This window comes from Aythya ferina (genome assembly GCF_964211825.1).
Source record: "Aythya ferina genome assembly, chromosome: 4".
Lineage (NCBI taxonomy): Eukaryota > Metazoa > Chordata > Aves > Anseriformes > Anatidae > Aythya > Aythya ferina.
Window position 1 is genome coordinate 77,642,483 of NC_140300.1, and position 20,761 is coordinate 77,663,243.

General features: G+C 44.7%; 2 long non-coding RNA genes across 2 annotated transcripts in view; both read left to right on the forward strand.

Annotated features, from left to right (window-relative positions):
- The window catches only part of LOC311436320, a 262,812-nt gene extending 246,928 nt beyond the window's left edge, over window positions 1-15,884 (forward strand). Inside the window, exon 3 of the long non-coding RNA XR_014692756.1 lies at window positions 15,819-15,884. This is a non-coding gene — a long non-coding RNA (uncharacterized lncRNA). The remainder of the gene's footprint in view (window positions 1-15,818) is intronic.
- An 82-nt stretch (window positions 15,885-15,966) lies between these two features.
- Window positions 15,967-18,987, forward strand: LOC311436318. Its single transcript, XR_014692753.1, has 3 exons — window positions 15,967-16,015; window positions 16,106-16,242; window positions 18,711-18,987. It is a non-coding gene; the product is annotated as an uncharacterized lncRNA (long non-coding RNA).
- Window positions 18,988-20,761: the final 1,774 nt, after the last annotated feature.

Sequence of the window (20,761 nt, forward strand, 5' to 3'; positions counted from 1 at the left end):
CCTTTAGCATTACTTGGAATTAGAGTTAAACCTAGAATAAAAGGAAATTTGAGTCCCTTCAAAATCTTATATGGAAGGCCATAGCCATTTCTATTTAGTGGAGAGGACCTAACGCAGTTAGGATCAGAATATTTATATGCTTATATAACTGAACTTCAGAAACAATTAAATAAAGTACATACATTTGTTTTAGGGACCAGGGCTAGAGGGTTGGATCAACCAATCCACCCCTTTAAGCCCGGGGATTATATATATATAAAGACTTTTTCAGGACAACCCGTGCAGGAAAAATGGAAGGAAAGTGGATGGGAGCATACCAAGTATTACTGACAACACACACCGCCATTAAGATTAAGAAGCAAGCAGCTTGGATCCACAATTCAAGGGTGAAGAAGGCCCCGGCGAGGATATGGACCACCACTCCAATTGGACCAACAAAATTACGGTTTTCCAGATCCTAATGATTGCAGGGGTGCGGTTCTCGGATTCAGGGTGGGCAACTTGGGATGAGAACTTACACCTGACCTTAATACAAACAATTTCTCAAGTAACTAATAAGACGAATTGTTGGGTATGCACCCATCTGCCACAGCATGGGAATAAGGGTGTATCGTTAATTGGGATTCCCTTGCCTGCAAACTTATCTTGGACTAATTTGTGGGAAAACACATCTTGGGGTCGAAAATATTAAGCAGTTTTGGAACTAGAAGTGAGTAGCTTCTTGCCGTTAGAATCCTATTATGTGTGTGTACAAAGGTGTAACCTGCCTAAGGGTATAGGAAAACAGCATTGTATAAATACGGATACTACTTATGTGGGAAATCAGACATCTTGTAATTGAACAATTGATATTAGTACGACTAGCGGCTGGGCAAATTCAACCAGCTGGACGGTTCCAGAAGGAAAAGGGTGGTATTGGCTATGCAATGATACAGCCCGTAAGGTCTTGCCTGAGAATTGGAAGGGAACTTGCACTCTTGGAGCGGTAGTCCCCAATATGACAGTACATGATGTAGTGCCTCGAGGTTACTTGAGAACTCATATGCGGAGAATCAGACGAAAAATTAACAATCCATTGATAGAGAGACACACCCCTTTTCATAGTTTTGTGCGATGGTTTATCCCATGGTTAGGAGTGAGTGAATTGGAAAAGGCAATAGTTAATATTTCTGCAATTATAGAGAAGTTAGAAAACAAAATTCTGGATGCTATAAAGGCTCAACAAGAAGAGATACCTAGTTTATCACAGGTAGTATTCCAAAATCGGATGGCCCTAGACTTGTTACTGGTGTGAGAAACACTCCGTAGCCAATAACTTAGGCTCAGGCGAGGATCTCAGTGAAGTAGTAATTTATTCGCGATTGCAATGGCGGGCGCCCCACAAGCAGGAGAGAGCGCATCTACTAGTTCCAAAACACAGTTTATATACCTTTTGATGGCAGGACCCTCCCCTGTTTCCCCACTGAGTGGGTAATCCAGATTCACAATCTATCTGATGCTTCACAAACAATGCATGGCCTTCAGTCGCCGGCCTGTTAAATTTCAAATTTCTTTTGACATTTTTACTGCTTGAAGTGGTAATGTTTCTTCACTTATCTGACTTGACTTGACACCGTGATTTTCACCTAATTGTCCTAAGGAGTCTGATTGTCTGCATTTTACAAGGTCGCCTGCTAAACTTTTTTATCACTGTAAGCATATCTCAGTACCACATTCCCTCCTTCTAAACAATGTAACTCTGCAAAAACAACATTTCTATTCCCACAATTCCCCCCTTTTCTTTTTTTATAAACTGTTGATTTTTGCAAAAACTCTTTTTATTTTTATTTATTTATTTATTGTAAGTGTAATTTGGTAAATATCTTCCTCTTCTTCACTTTCTTTGCTCTCCATTTCCTCTAATATCATTTTATCTGAGTAGGGTGGTGGATCTATGGTCATTTGTTTCAATAATGTGGTTTCAATTAACCACTGGACAAGTCCCCTTACACAGGGGACTTACACAGCCAATAGCTGTCAAAACTCCTGCTACTACAATCAAGGATGTAAATATGGACATTACCATCCCTTTCCATTTACCAAACCAAGATTTCAACCATCCTGTGATGGAAGTGTCTGCTCCCGAATTTTCTGCCAATTCATTGGCAAGGGTAGTAAGCCCTTGCAATGCTCTTGTTACTGTGCCATCCGGGGCAGTATTGTTACGGATAAAAGTACAACGGTTGCCCAGCATCACGCATACACCACCCTTCTCCACGAGCATCATATCTAATGCTGTCCTGTTTTCCCAAGCCATTTTGCTGATGGCATCTAGTTGTTCAGCGATTCCTCTCATCGCATCCTTGGTATAATTGATGAATCTCTGCTGATTATAATAGAAATAATTAATCCAATCCACATTTTTATTGATTGTTACCCACCAGAACAGTAACTCAAACCCTGCAGCAATTTAATTTCTGGCTTTATGTTCATCCGGAACTCCTCTAGGTACCCCAATAGAATCTATGTATACTCTATCATCAAATGATATTCCTAAGCCTCCTTTACTTCTGGGTATTTGTGATGTTTCTCTTTCAAATGCCAGGGTGAAGGGTATAGCTGTTTGAACAAGTGCACAAGTGCCTTCCCAATTAGATGGTAGGGTGGACCGTAAGATCTTCTCTGCACCGTACCACCAGAGATCTGCCCTGGGGATCTCCAGTCTTGAGCAGTTTCCCATCAAGTCCTTGGTAGCACAAGGCAAATTCTCCCAGATGCCAGGTAGCACTCACACCCTGCCGTGAGAGGCAAGCTGTATGGTTACCTATAGCTGTAGAGAATGCAGGGGGAACTGTGATATAGTTATCATGCAAGAAACAGCAAAGAGAGACTTACAGGCCTCATTTCCCCAGGCAGTCTTTTCTTGGTACAATGCAATCATACATCGCATCCCTTGGGAGTCTTTGGTCCACCCCCATGGGAAGGGCACTATCTGGGCAATCGGTCATCCCGAGGCACAAGCATAGCAGTAGCTACGATTGAGACTCTGGACAGTATATTTGACCCATTCTATCCAGGCATTCACGTCCCCATACCCTGTTTGAATCTCAAATGTTTGAACTGCCACATTTCAGAGGGCCTCCTGTTTACTCTCCTGTTTTCTCCTTGAGTTTCTCCCTTTCTCTGATGGCAATAGAGGATTGTTTCCATACAGCTATTCTCAATCTGGCTGTTGTGTCTCTCCCAGTTATTTGTTCTTTCTGCTCAATTGTCATTGGGCATTTAAATCTCCACAAGCTAACACCTCACAAGCATCAAACGTGACGACTTGTGGTACATAACCCTCTGTCACAGTCACTCATATTTTGATGGGGTATCCCGTTTTTGCTATTATCTGGTCATGCCTTTTCCAAGTTACCAATTGACCAAGGCCTTCTCTGAGGCCTAGAATCACTAAAAACAAAATTAGTAATCAATTTTTCCCTGTCATTATTTTTAAACCTTAGGTTTCCAAATAATTATCGATACAAAAATAAGATGTACACTACTACTATAACAACCCCCCCCTTGGGAGCACTGCAGTTCGCTATAGGTCTGTCCTTTCTCTCAATCACAAGTCACACTCATTAGTTACCTGTGAAAATAAAAGGTTAGTTTACAATTGTAAGCTCTTATCCTGCTCAGAGTCCACTGCGAGATTTTTCTCTTCAATTTCAACTTCCAACAAGTCTTTTGTAGGAACAGCTTCCCAGGTACTAGCGTCGACAGATGCCTTCACTCAAGTATAGTGAGTCCAACCTTTTTCCGCAATTCTTACGGCTGTTTCAGTGGTCAGTAATTGTCCTTCCCATTCAGGCCGGAGTTGACTCTTTCCAGGTCCGAATCAGGACCCAGTTTCCTGGATGATGGTGGTGAATGGGGAATTCCAAAGGTGGGGTTTGAGCCAACAACCCACAGGTCCTGAGAGATGACAAAGAAGAAGACAACCCCAGAATACAGTTCTTAAGGAAACTCTCTTATTTTGAATTGTGGTATCTCATCCCTTCTGCCCAGATAGGGTAATCTGAACAGCATCTCATATGGTGAAATTCCTATATCCTTTCTTGGTGCTGTTTAAACCTGTAGGAGTAAGCATTTTACCCAAGGAAGTTGGGTTTCTAACACTAGTTTAGTTAATTGCTTCTTTAATGTCTGATTCATTCGCTCCACCTTCCCAGAAGAGGAGGGGTGCCAGGGGCTGTGAAAATCCCACTCAATCTCTAAGGCCTGCTTTAATCCTTGCAGTAAAGCTTACACCCATCTAGTCACGTGGTCAATTAGGACAAACAAGTAACTCAGTAAAGTTTACCTGTATACTTTGGAAAGGTCAAACCCCTGGCTCCCGTCCCCCTCTAGATGGGTTACAGAACACCTTTTTATTTACCTTTTGACATATGGTACATCCTCTACATATGTGCTTCCCTAAAGTGTATATTCCTATACAGACATATTTTCTTAGCACAACATCACACATTGCTTGCACCTCCTAATGACTCTTCTGATGTAAAACAGTTAATATTTGCCTCATTATCACTTTATTCAGCATTTCTCTCCCATCAGGGAGTATCGATTTTCCTTCAGACTTCATGGCTCCTGATTCCTTAAAAAAAATCTTTCTTTTAAAACTTTTTAGTTCTTTCTTAATTTTCAACAATTCCCTGAATCCTCTCTGCATTTATTCTGTTTTCCTTCAGACATTAGATGCCTTAAATACCTGACTTCTCTTTCTCCATATTGTAATTTATTTATTTATTTATTTATTTATTAATACTCCCAAGCCCTGCTTTCCCAGAAAGTTGAATAGCTTGTTAGTAGCTTCCTTCACAACTCTTTTCTCCTGTCCTGACAATAGAAAACGATCCACATATTTGTTAACATTAATACCTCCTTGGGAGGTTGTAATTGCTCCTAAATCTTTTGTTATTTAAACTGACCCAAATAGATAGGTGTCCCTGTAAACCCCTGAGGTAAAATTGTCCACCTATATTGTTGCTTCCGCCCCCATTTCAGGGTCTTTCCAGTCAGAGGTGAATATACATGTATGTTTGCTCTCAGGGCCAGAGAGCACTCCATTAATAACACTGTTATTCCAGTCTAACAATTTACTATTTGAATGCCCAATTTAATCATCAAATCCCTTCCCAACAAATTAGTCCTTGCCTTGGGTACATACAATAATTACCCAGTGATCATTTTATCCCCTAGTCTCAGCTTGGTATCCCCCCCAAAGTGACACTGTTATCCCAGCCCCATCACTTTTTAGGGTTTCATTAGTTAATTTAATCCCTGATACTTTACAGGTCAGTAATGACCTAGCTGTTCCCCAGTGTATTGGGTTTGATGGCAAGGTTCGGGGGCTGTGAGTAGGGGGGGTGGGAAACTGCAGTGGCAGCCCCCGTGAGAAAAAAAACCCGGAAGCCTCCCCGTGGCAGATAAGGGACAATTTCATCTGGCCCTAAGGGGCCCACTGCTGCCCAGAGCCAAGCCATGAGCAACACAGTCCGTGCCTCTGTGAGAACACATCCACGAAAACAAACAAACAAAGAAACAAACAAAAACCTGCTGCTCAACAGCAGTTGGGAGAGCGAGAAACCCCCCCCGCAGACACCAAAGTCAGTGCAGAAGTAGGGGGAGGAGGCGCTCCAGGCGCTGGAGCCGAAGCCCCCCCTGCGGCCGCTGGAGAGGCCCCTGGTGGAGCAGGCTGTTCCCCCCTCCCCGATGCTTGGGAAACTGAACAAACACCACAGCAAATATGCAAATATACCATAACTTCTAGACTGTTACTTAGATAATGCCTACATCCTCTTTCCCTGCTCATTCAACTTCAAACAGCTCTGTTAAATATTACATGCCACACCTTTAACACCTTCAGCAACTCTTTTAACACTTCCTTTATCTTTCTCCAGACTGTACTTTTCTAATACCAGCACCAAAGGCTCAGTCAGGGTCCAACTTAATTCCATACCTTTTCCCTCCAAGATACTGAAACAACATATCAATATAGCATATTTCATCCCATTTTCCTTCTTTCCTCCTTCTTCCACTACAGATATTCCCATTCGAAGTGGCCAGCCTGGCCACGCTTAAAACATCTTATCAAAGCCTGTCTCTGCTAGGACTCGGGCCACAACACAGGCAGCCTTCTTTGCCTGCCATTCCTTCATCTCTCTTCCTCTCCTTTCCATCCTGGCCCTGACTCCCCCTGAAGATTTTCTTCATCTTTCTCCAACCCTCTGCCTCACTACCCACTGCACTGTCAATACCATTAGTTTCGCTCTCTGCTTTTCCTTCTCATCTCCCCTCCGGACACACACCTCCAGGGCCTCCCGCAGGAGGGTCCCCCAGTGACTGTTCACTACATCCCCCCACCTTCTGAAGCATTTTCTGCATATTTTTCCAGGCTTTAATCACACAATGAACTTTCAAGAGCCCTTGGGATACTGGGTCATCAGGTCTCATCCCCAAGTACTTTCTCATTCTGACCCCAAGTCTCTCATATGATTTCTGTGTTGCACACTATTATTATTCCAGCCAGGATTTGCAAGTGGGTATTTCTGCCCTGCCGGTATTACCCCTGGTCCTGGAGGATGAGCTCTTTCCCATTCTTGTATAGCAGCTCTCCTCCTGATCATTCCCATTTCTTTCCCTGTAAACAACATACTTATAGACATAATTCCCTCCCCCAAGAGTATAAATCAGGTCGTAGGAACTGGTCTAATTGTTCAGCTAGGCTGTTGGGGTCCTTGAATAAAGACTTCCTCTCCTTCTTAAAAAGTCCTAACCTCTCTGCTGGTAAGGAGGAGGGGGTAGTTCACCTAAGAGGATACACAGTTAGCGTTAGTACTGTTAGTATCAGGGAAGGCAAAATTCTCAACATATCTTCTACCTTGTTCTAATTCTTGCCAGAGCCTAGAGTACGATCCTTCTTTAGGGACAGTGTTAATTCCAGTCCCTGTCTCCCTTCCTGGAGTGACTGCTGCTGCCACCAGTTCAATATTAAGATTATAGGGAGCATAACTTGGCTCCTTCTCTGAAAAAGGAATCTTATTGTTTACACATAAATTTAAAGCCTGAATTTTCATCAGACCCGTATTTTGGCCAAAATACTGCTGTTTCCTTAATTGGTTCTTTTGTCCAGACTGATACACAATATTTAACCTTTTTTTTTTTTTTTTTTTTTTTTTTAATTACTTTTCTTTTACAATCCCTCTGATTTTGGGATTATGTTTCCAATTTCTTATCATTTTTCAGGAAGAACTATTAGTAGGCACTCCCCCAGGGATATCTCCCTGTCCCCTGGAACTCATATTTTCCCATTTTTCCTAACCCTCGCCAGTATGTGCTACAGAAATTTCCCTTCTGCAGTGTACCACACACCAACGTACTGAAAAATGGGGGTGTACCGCCAAGCACTTCCCCGTGCCAGCGTTACCGCACACCTATGAGTTTACCAGATTCCCTGGAACTCGTACTTCCCATCTTTCCTAACCCTCGCCAGTATGTGCTACAGAATTTTCCCTTCTGCAGTGTACCACACACCAACGTACTGAAAGATGGGGGTGTACCGCCAAGCACTTCCCCGTGCCAGCGTTACCGCACACCTGAGTTTACCAGATTCCCTGGTGTACTTCCAAGCACTTCCCCGTGCAAGGATTACCGTACACCAGATTCCCCTGGCGTAGTGCCAGCACTTCCCCGTGCAAGGGCTTACCATACACCAGATCACCCGACCCCCAAGGCAATACTTAATATTTCTTACCTTGGTCTGTGCACAGAGTTACCGGATCGATTCTTAAAAACCCGGAGTGCCTACCTTCTTCCTTTCCCCACTACTTCACGGATCCTGCCTCTTTAACCAGTCTCGGGCCCTCTGTCAGCTTTCCGCAGAACCGCCACCGTCGATGCACAGGACCGCTGAAATCAGCGGGGCATGCCTTCCTGCTGCTGCGGCGGTGGGGCTCCCCAGTAGGTGACTGGCTCCCGGACGAGCCCCCAAATTGTGAGAAACACTCCGTAGCCAATAACTTAGGCTCAGGCGAGGATCTCAGTGAAGTAGTAATTTATTCGCGATTGCAATGGCGGGCGCCCCACAAGCAGGAGAGAGCGCATCTACTAGTTCCAAAACACAGTTTATATACCTTTTGGTGGCAGGACCCTCCCCTGTTTCCCCACTGAGTGGGTAATCCAGATTCACAATCTATCTGATGCTTCACAAACAATGCATGGCCTTCAGTCGCCGGCCTGTTAAATTTCAAATTTCTTTTGACATTTTTACTGCTTGAAGTGGTAATGTTTCTTCACTTATCTGACTTGACTTGACACCGTGATTTTCACCTAATTGTCCTAAGGAGTCTGATTGTCTGCATTTTACAAGGTCGCCTGCTAAACTTTTTTATCACTGTAAGCATATCTCAGTACCACATTCCCTCCTTCTAAACAATGTAACTCTGCAAAAACAACATTTCTATTCCCACACTGGCCACTCAAGGGGGAGTCTGTACAGTAATAAACACAAGTTGTTGTATGTATGTAGATCAGAGTGGAAGGATCTCTACCGACCTGGAAGAAATATGGAAGCAGACCAGGATCCTACATGAGATCAGTAAAGATGATCTTTCATGGAGTTTTAGTGAACTATGGACTAAGTTAACCTCCTGGTTGCCCAATTTCCAATGGTTGAAACAAGTATTCATTGCTCTAATCGTATTAGTAGTGTTAGGAATATTTGTGTGCATGTTGTTTAGATGCCTGCTTTGTTGTGTTACTGTAAATAAAGAAAGTATCTGATGCAAAAGAATTTGCATGGGAAAAGAAAAGGGGGGATTGATTAAGGAGGTATTGGGGAGGCAAGGACAATCCCCAGACAAGGACTGTATATCTCGAAACAAGACACTGGAACTCATGATAAGGAAGCGGCAGGCGGACAGAGAAACGAATGTAAGGACTATAACTCTCGAAACTGGACATTGGAATTCATTATAAAGATACAACAAACGGGAGAATTGGCAACAACCAGCTCTTGCAATTAAGAAACATGCCAATTCAGCAGATTCCTGACCAAAGGTGAAAAGTACACTGTGAGGAAGACTCGGGGTCTTCCTCCCAAAGACCCCTGCCCACGTCCCAAAGACCCCTGCCCACAATTCTTGGAAGGCTCTGTGCAGGAGCAAGGTGCCAAAAGGCTAATTAGCATGAGAAGCGAGGGAAGGCGGGGATAGGTAATGCATATGTATAGGTGCTTGTAGAATATTGATAGATTGATTGTATAAATTCAAGACTGCTTTCTGCTTTGGGTATGCACGATAGGTGGAGAGATCCCCCGTGCATCCAGCGCTGCAATAAAGAATATACCACTTAAAGGAATTTCGGCTTCGATCTTTGAAGCAAGGCTAGATAGGATGGGGCTTCAGGCACCTCTTCACCTGAGGAAACACACTGCCATCAGGCACCGCTGTGCCAGACAAGCTTGTTCTGCTAGAACACCCTACTCAGATGCACTGTGGCATTCAAGTGAACTGCTTTCATGCAAATATATCGACTGATGTTACAACCCACCTTGCCTGTGGCACCTGATGAACAGAAGAGTAAGCCACCGCAGCACTTCAAAACCATCCCTGCACGTGCCGCTCCTTGTCGCTCTCTGGCCTTATCTCATATCCTTATCCACTTCTGTGGAGAGCCTGCCACGGCACCTGCAAAGCAAGACGGACACCTTTCATAGTCACCTTGTGCTACTTGGTCGTTCTGCTCCAACCCAGCTCATGACCAGCCCCTCTTCTTACACAGCTCTTCAGAGTGCAGTTTGCTCCTTTGAGCCTGTGCGAGACACCTGTGAAAGAAAAAGAAACACATAGGCCGATGCAGCATCCAAAGACACAGCACAACTAGGTAAGTTACTCTCATCTGCTCCCTTACCTCTGCCGCTTACCAGCCCCCGAGGCAGATGCTTCAATCTACCCTCTTCAAACAGCTACAACACCTCTAAAAGACAAAGAGGGGATGCTTAGAGGAACAGTGAGACCTACAACACAACTGCTACATCTGTTCCTCACTCACCTTGCCAGAGGCAGCTCTGCGTGTGACGTCCCAGGTTGTACACTGCGTTACCTAACCCTTACCGTAACCCTTACCCTAACCCTTCTCACCCTTACCATTACCCAAATCCTTACCTTTACTTTTTCCTTACCCTTACTCTTTCCTTTAACCATAACCTTACCCTTACCCTATACCTTACTCCAACCCTTCCCCTTACCTTCCCCTCCCCCTTACACTTAACCTAACCCTTACCCTTCTGCTTCCCCTAAAACATATCCTAACACTTTCCCTTACCCTTAAACTTACCCTAACCCTTTCTATTACCCTTACACTTACTCTTGCCCTAATCCTTGCTTGCACCCTTACACTTATCCTAACCCTTACCCTTACCCTTACTCAAACCCTTACTCTAACCCTTACCCTGACCTGTACCATTTCCCTTACACTTACCCTTATTCATACCATTACCCTTACCCTTAACCTTACCCTTACCCTAACACTTACCCTCACCCTTAACCTTTCTGCTACACTTACCCTTTTCCTAAACCTAAACCTTACTCTTACCCTTACCCTTAACCTAAGCCTAAACCTCAAACCTTACCGTAAAGCTTACCCTTTCTGCTACACTTACCCTTAGCCTAAATCTAAACCTTACGTTTACCCTTAGCCTAACCCTCACCCTTACCATTACCCATACCCTTATCCTTACCCTAACCCTTACCTTTACACTGACGGTTACCATTAACCTTACACTTACCCTAACACTTATCCTGAACCTAACCCTTACCCTAAACCTTACGCCAACCCTTACATTAACCCTAACCCTTACCCTAAACCTTACACTTACTCTTAACATTAACCTTACCCTTAACCTTTAGCTAATACTTAACCTTACGTTTTTCTCACCCTAACCCTATAATTAACCATAACCATTACGCTAACACTTAACCTTACCCTTACAATAAGCCATACAACAACACTTTACCATTAATCTTACCCTTACGCTAACCCTTACCCTATCCCTTACACTTTTCCTTATCCATACCCTTAACCTTACCCCAACCCTTACCCTTAAGCTGAACCTAACCCTAAACCTTACCCCAAACCTTTCCCTGAACCTTACATTAACACTAACCCTTAACCTAAACCTTACACTTACTCTTAACCTTAACCTTACCCTTAACCTTACCCTTAACCTTAAGCTAGTACTTAACCTTACATTTTTCTCACCCTAATCCTAAAATTAACCCTAACCATTACCCTAACACTTAACCGTTACACTTACCCTTATTCTATCCGTTACCCTTACGCTTTCCCTTAACATAAACCTTACCCTTGACCTTACCCTTACCATAAGCCATACAACAACACTTAAATGTACACTTACGCTTACACTTACCCTAGCATTTACTCGTACAATTACCCTTACCCTTAACCTAAGCTGAAACTTTAAACCTTACAGTAAAACTTACCCTTTCTGCTACACTTACCCTTAGCCTAAATCTAAACCTTACACTTACCCTTACTGTAACCCTCACCCTTATCATTACCAATACCCTTACTCTTACCCTTACCCTAACCCTTACAATTACCCATACTTTTACACATACCCTTACACTTACCCTTACTCTTAAACTTACACTAACCCTTACCCTTAACTAAATCTAACCCTTACACTAAACATCATCCTTACCCTTACCATTATCCCTTCTCTTACCCTTATCCTAAACGTTTCCCAAACCCTTACCCTTACATTAAACCTAACCCTTACCATAACTCTTAACCTTATCCTTAAACTTAACCTAATACTTACCCTTATGTTTCCCTCACCCTAAACCTAAAATTAGCCTAACCATTACCCTAACACTTACCCTTACTCTAACGCTTACCCTGAACTGTACCCTTACACTTCCACTTACCCACTTAAGTGTAAGAGTTAGGATAACGTTAACCTTAAGGGTGACCCTTTAGCTTATCCTTAATGTTTATGGTTAGGTTAAGAACAAGGGTAATGGTTTGGTAAGGGTAAGGTTAAGGGTAATTTTACGAGTAATTGCTAGGGTAAGTGTAAGCGTAAGTGTACATGTAAGTGTTGTTGTATGGCTTATGGTAAGGGTAAGGTCAAGGGTAAGGTTTATGTTAAGGGTAAGCGTAAGGGTAAGGGATAGAGTAAGGGTAAGGGTAAGGTTAAGGGTAACGGTAAGGTTAAGGGTACAAATATGTGTTAGGGTATGGGTTATGGTATGGGTAAGAATTAGGGTAAGTGTAAGGGTAAGGGTCAGGGTAATGGTAAGAGTAAGGGTTAGGGTTAGGGTAAGGTTAAGTGTTAGGGTAATGGTTAGGGTTAGTTTTAGGGTTAAAGTCAGGAAAATGTATGCGTAAGTATTAGGTGAATGTTAAGGGTAAGGTTAAGGTTAAGAGTAAGTGTAAGGTTTAGGGTAAGGGTTAGGGTTAATGTAAGGGTCAGGGTAAGGGTTGGGGTAAGGTTTAGGGTAAGGGTTAGGTTATGAATAAGTGTTAGGGTAAGGGTAAGGTTAATGGTAACCGTAAGTGTAAGGGTAAGGGTTAGGGTAAGGGGAAGAGTAAGGGGAAGGGGAAGTCTAAGGGTCCGGGTCAGGGTAAAAGTTAGAGTAAGGGTTAGGGTTAGGGTTCGGTAAGGGTAAGTGTTAGGGTAATGGTTACGGTTAATTTTAGGGTTATGGTGAGGGAAACGTAAGGGTATGTATTAGTTTAAGGGTAAGGTTAAAGTTAAGATTAAGTGTAAGGTTTAGGTTAAGGGTTAGGGTTAGAGTAAGGGTTAGGGTTAGGGTAAGGGTAAGGGTTAGGGATAATGTAAGGGTCAGGGTAAAGGTTGGGGTAAGGTTTAGTTTAAGGGTAAAAGTAAGTATAATGGTAAGGGTAAGAGTGAAGGTTAGGGTAATGGTTAGATTTAGGTAAGGGTGAGGGTTAGGGAAAGGTTTAGAATTAGGCAAAGGGTAAGTGTAGCAGAAAGGGTAAGGTTTAGGATAAGGGTAAGTGTTAGGATAAGGGTAAGGTTTAGGGTTAGCTTAATAGTAAGGTTAAGGGTAATTGTACGAGTAATTGCTAGGGTATGTGCAAGCGTAAGTGTACATGTAAGTGTTGTTGTATGGCTTATGATAAGGTTTAGGTTAAGGTTAAGGTTTATGTTAAGTGTAAGTGTAAGGGTAACGGAGACAGTAAAGGTAAGGGTAAGGGGAACGGTAAGGTTAAGGCTACAAGTACGTGTTAGGGTATGGGTTATGGTAAGGGTAAGGGTTAGGGTAAGGGTAAGTGTAAGGGTACGGGTCAGGGTAAGGGTTAGAGTAAGGGTTAGAGTTACGGTTAGGGTTAGGGTAAGGGTAAGTGTTGGGGTAATGGTTAGGGTTAATTTTAGGGTTAGGGTGAGGGAAACGTAAGGGTAAGTGTTAGTGTAATGGTTAAGGGTAAGGTTAAGAGTAAGTGTAAGTTTTAGGGTAAGGGTTAGGGTTAATGTAAGGTTCAGGGTAAGGGTTGGGGTAAGGTTTAGGGTTAGGGTTAGGTTAAGGGTAAAGATTAGGGCAAGGGTAAGGGCATGGATAAGGATAAGTGTAAGTGTTAGGGTAAGGGTAATGTTAAAGGTAACAGTAAGTGTAAGGAGAAGGGTTAGGGGAAGGGTAAGGGTAAGAGTATTGGTAATGATAAGGGTGAGGGTTACAGTAGGGGTAAATGCAAGGTTTAGATTTCGGCTAAGGGTAAGTGTAGCAGAAAGGGTAAGGTTTACTGTAAGGTTTCGGCTTAGGTTAAGGGTAAGGGTAAGGGTAATTGTACGAGTAATTTTAGGGTTAGGGTAAGGTCAAGTGTTAGGGTAATGTTTAGGGTTAATTTTAGGGTTAGGGTGAGGGAAACGTAAGGGTAAGTATTAGGTTACAGCTAAGGTTAAGGTTAAGAGTAAGTGTAAGGTTTAGGGTAAGGGTTAGGGTTAATTTAAGGGTCAGGGTAAGGGTTGGGGTAAGGTTTAGGGTAAGGGTTAGGTTAAGGGTAAGTGTTAGGGTAAGAGTAAGGTTAATGGTAACCGTAAGTGTAAAGGTAAGGGTTAGGGTAAGGGTAAGAATAAGGGTATGGGTAATGGTAAGGGTGAGGGTTAGGCTAAGGGTAAGTGTAAGGTTTAGATTTAGGCTAAGGGTAAGTGTAGCAGAAAGGGTAAGGTTTACGGTAAGGGTAAGTGTTAGGATAAGGGTAAGGTTTAGGGTTAGGTTAAGGGTAAGGGATAGGGTAAGGGATAGGGTAAGGGATAGGGATAGGGTAAGGTAAGGGTAAGGGTTAGGGTAACAGTAAGGGTAAGGGTACGGGTAGAAGTATGTGTTAGAGTAGGGGTTATGGTAAGGGTAAGGGTAAGGGTTAGGGTAAGAGTAAGTGTAAGGGTATGTGTAAGTGTACGGGTCACTGTAAGTGTTAGAGTAAGGGTTATGTTAGGGGTAACTGTTAGGGTAATGGTTAGGGTTAATTTTAGGGTTAGTGTGAGGAAAACGAAAAGGTAAGTATTAGGTTAAGGTTAAGAGCAAGTGTAAGGTTTAGGTTAAGGGTAAGGGTTAATGTAAGCGTCCTGGAAAGGGTTCAGGTAAGGTTTAGGGTTAGAGTTAGGTTAGGGTTAAGTGTTAGGAAAAGGGTAAGTTGTATGTATAAGAATAAGTGTGAGAGTAAGGGTATTGGTAATGATAAGGGTGAGGGTTAAGGATAAGGTATAAGGATAAGAGTATTTTAATTTTTTAATTCAATTAATTTTAAATTAAATTTTTTTAATTTAATTAATTAATATTTTAATTGTACGAGTAATTGTTAGGGTAAGTTTAAGCGTAAGTGTACATTTAAGTGTTGTTGTATGGCTTATTTTAAGGGTAAGGTTAAGTGTTAGCGTAATGGTTATGGTTAATTATAGGGTTAGGGTGAGAAAAACGTAAGGTTAAGTCTTAGCTTAAGGTTAAGGGTAAGGTTAATGTTAAGAGTAAGTGTAAGGTTTAGGGTAAGGGTTAGGGTTAATGTAAGGGTCAGGGTAAGGGTTGGGGTAAGGTTTAGGGTAAGGGTTAGGTTCAGGATAAGTGTTAGGGTAAGTGTAAGGTTAATGGTAACCGTAAGTGTAAAGGTAAGGGTTAGGGTAAGGATAAGGGTATGGGTAATGGTAAGGGTGAGGGTTATGCTAAGAGTAAGTGTAAGGTTTAGATTTAGGCTAAGGGTAAGTGTAGCAGAAAGGGTAAGGTTTACGGTAAGGTTTAAGGTTTAGGGTTAGGTTAAGGGTACGGGTAAGGGTAAGGGTACGGGTCAGGGTAAGGGTTAGAGTAAGGGTAAGGGTAAGGGTTAGGATAAGTGTAAGGGTGCAAGCAAGGATTAGGGCAAGAGTAAGTGTAAGGGTAATAGAAAGGGTTAGGGTAAGTGTAAGGGTAAGGGAAAGTGTTAGGATATGTTTTAGGGGAAGCAGAAGGGTAAGGGTTAGGTTAAGTGTAAGGGGAAGGGGAAGGTAAGGGGAAGGGTTGGAGTAAGGTATAGGGTAAGGGTAAGGTTATGGTTAAAGGAAAGAGTAAGGGTAAGGAAAAAGTAAAGGTAAGGATTTGGGTAATGGTAAGGGTGAGAAGGGTTAGGGTAAGGGTTACGGTAAGGGTTAGGTAACGCAGTGTACAACCTGGGACGTCACACGCAGAGCTGCCTCTGGCAAGGTGAGTGAGGAACAGATGTAGCAGTTGTTGTGTTGTAGGTCTCACTGTTCCTCTAAGCATCCCCTCTGTCTTTTAAAGGTGTTGTAGCTGTTTGAAGAGGGTAGATTGAAGCATCTGCCTCGGGGGCTGGTAAGCGGCAGAGGTAAGGGAGCAGATGAGAGTAACTTACCTAGTTGTGCTGTGTCTTTGGATGCTGCATCGGCCTATGCGTTTCTTTTTCTTTCACAGGTGTCTCGCACAGGCTCAAAGGAGCAAACTGCACTCTGAAGAGCTGTGTAAGAAGAGGGGCTGGTCATGAGCTGGGTTGGAGCAGAACGACCAAGTAGCACAAGGTGACTATGAAAGGTGTCCGTCTTGCTTTGCAGGTGCCGTGGCAGGCTCTCCACAGAAGTGGATAAGGATATGAGATAAGGCCAGAGAGCGACAAGGAGCGGCACGTGCAGGGATGGTTTTGAAGCGCTGCGGTGGCTTACTCTTCTGTTCATCAGGTGCCACAGGCAAGGTGGGTTGTAACATCAGTCGTTATATTTGCATGAAAGCAGTTCACTTGAATGCCACAGTGCATCTGAGTAGGGTGTTCTAGCAGAACAAGCTTGTCTGGCACAGCGGTGCCTGATGGCAGTGTGTTTTCTCAGGTGAAGAGGTGCCTGAAGCCCCATCCTATCTAGCCTGCACACAATTATCTGAGAATGAAAGCTGTTTTCCAGTAATTCAGAAAGCCAAGTTACGTCTCAGCCTTGAGCATCTCGGGCTTTTGGGCCTGTCTGTAACATTTGGCACCAGCACTAATACTTTTTTTGGCATATGTTTAGCGTTTGGGGCCTGTGTCTGGGATTTGGGCCCTGTCTCGAACCACTGGGGCTTTGTCCTGGGTTTTGGAGCCTGCCTCTAGAGTTCAGGGCCTGTGATTAGGCTTTTGGGGTCTGTGTCTGGGGGCCGGTATCTGGGGGCAAGGGGGGAGCTGCTTGTAGACCCTAGGGGCCGGCATTGAGGGGGTTGGGAGCTGACTCTACACCTTTGGGGCCTGCTTCTGGGGGCGGGGGGGGGGTTGAGACCAGCATCTGGGGGAGGGGTGGGAGCTCTTTGTATTCCTTTGGAGCCTGTGTCGGGGGGCGGGGGGGAGGGGGAAGGGGAGGGTTGGTTGGGAGGTGCTTGTACACTGTTGGAGCCTGGGTTGAGGGAGGAGGTTTGGAGCTGCTTCTACACCTTTGGGCCTGGCATCGGGGGTAGGGGGTTGGGTGCTGGTTGTAGGGGCCTGTGTTTGGGGGGGGGGGCTTGGGACCTGCGTCTGGGGGAGGGGTGGGAGCTGCTTGTACACCTTTGGGGCCTGCATGTGTGGGGGGTCAGGGCCTGTGTCTAGCGGGCTGGGAACTGCTTGTACAATGTAGGAATCTGTTTCTGCAGGGTGGCTGGGAGCTGTTTGTACAACTTTGGGGCCAGCATCTGGGGGTGGCTGGGAGCTGCCTGTACACTGTAGGGGCCTGTGTTTGTGGGGGCCTTGGGGGCCTCCCTCGGGCGGGGGGGGGAGGAGGGTTGGGAACTGCTTGTATAGGGTAGGGGGCCTGCCTGGCAGGGGTTAGGAGCTGCTTGTAGAATTTGGGTCGCTGTGTCTGGGGGGGCGGTTGGGGCCTGTGTCTCAGGGGTGTTGGGAACTGGTTGTACACCTTTGGGTCCTGTCTCAGGGGGGGAGCTACTTGTACACTTTTGGGGTCTGTATTTGAGGGGGGTTGGGAGCTGCTTGTGCACTTTTGGACCTATGTTTAGGCTGGTTGGGAGTTGCTCATGCATTCTAGGTGCCTCCCTTTTGAGAAGGGTTGGGGCCTGCATCTGTGGGTGGTTGGGAGCTGCTTGTACACTATAGGGGCCATGGTCTTGGAGGGGGGTCTGGGCTGTTTATACACCTTTGTGGTCTGTGTTTGGGGGGGTGGGCCTGTGCCTGGGGAAGTTGGGAGCTGTTTGTTCACTCTAGGAGCCTCCATTTGGGGGTCTTTGGGGCCTCCCTTTGAGGGGGAGGGAGTTGGGAGTTGGTTGTACACCTCCGCATCCCGTGTCTTGGGGGGGGTGGGGGGAGTGGGACCGGTCTCTGAAGGGGCGGGTTGTGAGCTGCTTGTACACCTGTGTCGGGGGGAGGGTAGGGGGGTTGGCGGGGGTCGGGTCCAGGTCTTGGGCCAGTGTCTGGGTGGAGTCCAGTTCTTGGGAGGGGGTGGTGGGGTAGGAGCTGCTTGTGGGCAGTTGGGGTCTGCATCTGGGTGTGGTTGGTGCCTGCTTCTGTTGGCAGTTTGGGGCCTGCTTGTAGACTTGTGCAGCCTGGGTTTGGGGGCTTTTCTGTAACGTTTGGGGCCTGCATTTTTGCTTTGGGATGCATCTTGAGCTTTTGAGGCCTAGCAGTAGCATTTGGGGCCTGCATCTGGGGCTTTTCTGTAGCATTTTGGTTGCGTATTTGTGATTTGGGGCCTGTATCGTGGGTTTTGCCTTTTTTGTAGTTTCCATCTTTGTGTGTGTGTGTTTCGTTGTTGGTTGTCTGGGGTTAGGGGCAGTTTGGGGTTTGGATTAAGGTCAGTGTCATTAGCGTTAGGGGGTTGATAATAAGGGTTAGGGTTGTGGTTAGAGTTGTTAGGTTTAAGGGGAATAAGGATTTCAGGGTAAGGGGATCAAGGTTGTGGGAATAAAAATGTTGTTTTTGCGCAGTTACATCCTGTAGAGGGAAGGAAGGTGGTATTGAGATATGCTTGCAGTGATAAGACAGCTTAACAGTGTGAAATGAGTTCATCTGATTCGTGTCAATATGGAACAATGCTAGGGCCGCATGATATGATGAAAAGTCTGAGAAAACCAGAGTGGTTAATATATATAGTTCTTGAATCTTGCAAAGGAATGGTCCATCAATTCGGGTCAATAGGGGATAAGAGAACAAAGGGGTTTCAGAATAACTGCTAACTATTACAACTGTTGCATGGGACACTATGCAAGTGTCTGCCATCCAGCCAAGATGGACAAAGGAGATGGACAAGAGAAAAGCCTGGGAGGAAGACTACGAGCCTTCAGTACGAGCGGCCCCCAGAGGGACCACCGGAGACTGATAACGCCTGCACCAGTGGGAGGGTTTGGATTCTGGGAACTAATTAGAATAACCCTGCCTTTTGTAGAAGTAGTAATGAATATGTATTAGCCTAGCAGCATAAAAACCAGCCGCCTGATGTAACTTGTGTGCGTCTTGGTGGAGCAGAGACTCCTGGCGCACCCAGCGCTGCTGGGTTACCTCTATTCATTTAATAAATTGTAAATTTCAATTGCAATCCTATTTGGGACCCAGTCATTTATTACAAGAGGGCGCTCGTCCGGGAGGGCTTTGGTTCCTGATTTCTGGTTTGATCTAGGAGAGGCACCCCCACCATTTGGTGGCTGCTGTTTGAGTCAGGTCGGAACTAATGGCATCTTGAACCTGAATAAAGGTAAGCAAAGTTTCTGATTCTTTTTTTCAGCTCCCTTGCCAGCTGCAGCACTATATTTTGCCCATAATTGTGTGCGTGAAGATCCGAACGAAGATGACGGAGTCGTAAGCATTTAAAGCGTATACCGTTCGGTTGGGTGGGGTTCGGTTGCCTGTGTGTGTAAGAGTGTGACTGAGATGGAACTTAGTTCCGAAGCGATTGTGAAGGTCTTCTAACCGCGTTTTCAATCTCCCACGAGGGACGTGGCCGGTGAAGGACCGAAGGGATTCCTATAGGATTTGTGGGTGTGTGATAGGTCCTCGACCCCCTGCAAGACACTCTTACTAAGGTAACCAAGGGCTGTGGGAATTGCCAGAGTAAAATTCCTAGATGGGTCAGACAAAATCGAAGACCAGAGACCAGAAGAAAGGGAGAAATTACCAGTCATACCACCAGAAAGTCCATTAGGAATAACGATTCGAAATTGGAATGATAGGGACCCCAGAAAAGGAAAAAGTAAATTAAAAATGGTCCAGTATTGTGTGACAGAATGGCCAAAGGAGCCTTTAAGACTACATGTCTTTTGGCCTGTTTTTGGATCCTTCGAAGACTGGATTTGCCAGGCCTTAAATATCCATGTTAATTCAAAGGAACCTTTTAGCCAGGAAGAAAGTGATTATGCAGGATTATGGATCAGGAGGACTTCACGTCCTTTTCCAGCCTCAATATTTACACTAAAAGCAGGTAAGAAATTTGAAGAACAAGAAGAACATGAAAAAGAAAAAGAAGATAAACGTGAGCCGTTGGATAAGCTACCACCTCCATATCCTAACAATCCACCCCCGGCGGCTCCCCCTCCGGTGGCTGTGGTATCGCCACCAGTACCACCGTTGCCCCAGCTTCCACCACCAACAGCACCAGAATTAGACCGACCTCCGGCCGCATGCAGGAGAAGTAGGACGGATGTATCTGAGAGGGCTTCTCTATATCCCTTAAGGGAGGTAACTGGTGTATAACTGGTGCGCGTCTTGGTGGAGCAGAGACTCCCGGCGTACCCAGCACTGTTTGCTTACAGCTTTCATTCAGTGAATTGTAAACTTTGATTGTAATCCTATTTGGGACTTTTATTTATTATAACAGACAACCTTGTAAAACGCAGACAACCAGAATCCTTACAGCAATTAGGTGGAAATCATGGCGTAAGAAACATTACCACCTCAAAGAGTAAAAACCTCAGAAGAAATGTGACTTGTAACAGGCCAGCAGCTGTGTATTTTCTGTGAAGCACCAGCTAGATTATGAACCTTGAATAGCACAGTTAAAGGGGAAACAGGGGAGGGTCCCGGTCCTCGGCAGAAAAAAAAAAGTGTATAAACTGTGTATGGAATTAGTAGGCACCCTCCTGCTTGTGGGACACCCACCATTGTAATCTCGAATAATAATGCTACTGTACTGAGATCCTCGACTCAGCCTATGCTATTTGCTACAGATAAGACAATGAACAAACATTTATGGTGTATTACCCTAAGTTTTTGGGTTAGGGTTTTTTGCGTCTTAATGTTTTGGGGTTAGGGTTTGGAGCGCCCTAAG